Source organism: Macrobrachium nipponense, chromosome 15 (genome assembly GCF_015104395.2).
Source record: "Macrobrachium nipponense isolate FS-2020 chromosome 15, ASM1510439v2, whole genome shotgun sequence".
NCBI lineage: Eukaryota > Metazoa > Arthropoda > Malacostraca > Decapoda > Palaemonidae > Macrobrachium > Macrobrachium nipponense.
Window position 1 is genome coordinate 93,364,498 of NC_087208.1, and position 1,205 is coordinate 93,365,702.

The window sequence follows — 1,205 nt, forward strand, 5'->3', positions numbered from 1 at the left end:
TGAAATCTTTTGTGATTATGGGAGGAACTAACAACACATTGTTTTAGTTTTTTTTTCTTTTTTTTTTTTTTATGAGTTCAACAGATAATTGCTTGACATCTAGTGAGTTACGGGAGATAGTTAATGGTGCCGTTGATTTTTTTTTTCTCCTTTTTTGGAAATTAGCCATCGCTGACACGAGTTTTTTTTTACCATGGGTGAATTTGAATTTATTTTTTCTCTCCAGTTGGTGTGGATATTTTTTAATGTCTCAGTTCATGACTTAGAGTCATTTAAGAGAAAGTGTTTGTGTTTTAGCTATTTGATGCTATAGAGAAATATATGGGAGAATTTTTTGCATGTTTTGAATGCATACATAATGGCACTACATTTCTTCTCTGGATACTTGTGTTCCAGAAATTGTGAGTTTTCTTGCACAATACATTAGTTGTATTTGTGACAACTTTGTGAGAGATAGGAAACTTGGTTAAGTTTTCTAATGACTTATGTCGTAGTGCATATGGGGAAGTCTTTGCTTAGACACTGTGAGTTGGGAATTCTGTTATAATGACTTGTGGCACATTGGTGATTTTTTCTAGAATTTTCTAGACAGTTTTATTTGCCGAGTTTTTGCCCTTTTTTAGCAGTTATGCTAAATGGAGTGAGTTTTTATAGTTTTTGACTATAACATTGAGTTATTTTTTGGAGAATTGGAGTTAGAATGGAGTTATAATTGAGATATATTATTTGGAGAGATAATTGAGGTATATATTATTTTGGAGTTATAATTTGAGATATAATATATGGGAGATATATATTTTTGGCCATTGTTGATATTTGCCAATAGTGGTATGAGCTATGTTTAGTTTAATTATTTTGCAGCCATCTTTGTTGCAAATGGAGACACATATTTGGAGATTATGGGGCAATATTTGTGAGTGTGTGAGTTAGTTGCCTTGAGTGCACATTTTTTGGAGATATATTTTTTGGAGCCTTGTTTTGTTCCACATGGAGTCATTGGGGAAATAGAGGTAAATATTTTGTATTTGCCGAAATAGAGGTGATTATTCTCTATTCCTGGAGTGGTGTTTTTTTTTTACTGACATGTGGTTTTGGAGAAATAAGAGAATAATATAAGGGGGTTGGTTATTAACCAAAAGGAGAAATATTTTTACCGGATGGTGTTATTATTAATATGATGTCTCATAATGGAGTTGGTATTAATC